Genomic DNA, 1,321 nt, shown 5'->3' on the forward strand with positions numbered 1-1,321 from the left:
AATATCCACTTTTCTAAGGGTACCTGTTCCTGAAACAGATACCTAGGAAAAGGTAGTATAACAGGGGGATATCCATCCCCAATTGCTATCTCTTCATTCCCTTAATTGCTCCCTATTCTTTCTTCTCACTTTCCCAGCTGGCTATCCTTGGCTACACCCAAGAGTGACCACTTTGCATTTCTATAGCTTATCTCTACCCAGTCTCTTCATTTCCTTTCCTTTCTCACCTTTGGGTATCTTTCTCTACTTTCCTGATTGTCTTTCTTTGACACAACTGACCTTCAGTATCTCCCAGGTTGTTCAGGGCTGAACCAAAATGCAAGGAGAGATGCATGGTTGTCTGAATGAGATACCAGATAGTATGGGGTGCAAAGAAAGAATGAGGAAGTGGGCAAAGGAAGGAGCTCTTTCCTCTCAGATGATTAACTTATCATTCCCAGTTTAAGAGCCTGGACAGCTTACCCCAGTACCATATCTCCCTGTGACTAAAGTATGGGGGGCTGACTGTAAGCATAATGTGTTGTCTGTGCCCACTTAGATATCCTTGGCTGGTTTTATTTGGGTCACTCAGGGGAGAAGAAAGGCTCTTACTTGCAGAGAGCACCAGAGTAGGTGGGCTTTAGGAAACAGAACTGAACTCTGAACAATATTAATCAAAGAGGGTGTGAAATACCAGTGTTGTTGATGTGAATGACACAAAGTCATTGTGGGGCTGGGATAGTATTGGCTTCATGCATCAAATGGATGGGGAGTCAAGGATGGCAATAGGTGAACAAACAGTAATGTCAAGGGGTCAGAGGCAGGGCAGAATTAAGATTTGAGTCCTCGGGTCAGAATAAGTCTCATGAAGTGAAACTGTGGGCTGCAATGCTTCCTTTACCTGGCATTTGGTGTCTCTAACAGGGATGGAGTGTGTGGCTCAAGGAACTGAATGTGTTTTGCCTCTCTCTAATCCCCTATACATGAATCCATCCTGTCCAGGTATTGGTGAAAGGCAGTCTGAGAGCCTGGCTAGGGTTTAGCTTATAAGGTGACCTTGCATCTCTGTTGGCAAGATGTCTCCTTCTCTAGCTTCAGCCAAACAGACTGAGCCTGAGCGATTGGAGGAAGTAGGAATGACTTGTCAATGTAATATTTTTGTTCAAAGTTTCTAACAACTTTCATTTAAAGTCCTTTGTCTCATTCTCTATGTTCAATCAATCATATCTTTTTATAATCCGTCTTTTGGAAAACTTTCAGGGTCTCAAATCAGTATTAGTGGAGACAGGATATTTATTTCCTTCAAGCATGTATTGAGCACCTATTGCATGTATGCCAGGAA

This window comes from Felis catus, chromosome D1, assembly GCF_018350175.1.
Source record: "Felis catus isolate Fca126 chromosome D1, F.catus_Fca126_mat1.0, whole genome shotgun sequence".
Taxonomy (NCBI): domain Eukaryota; kingdom Metazoa; phylum Chordata; class Mammalia; order Carnivora; family Felidae; genus Felis; species Felis catus.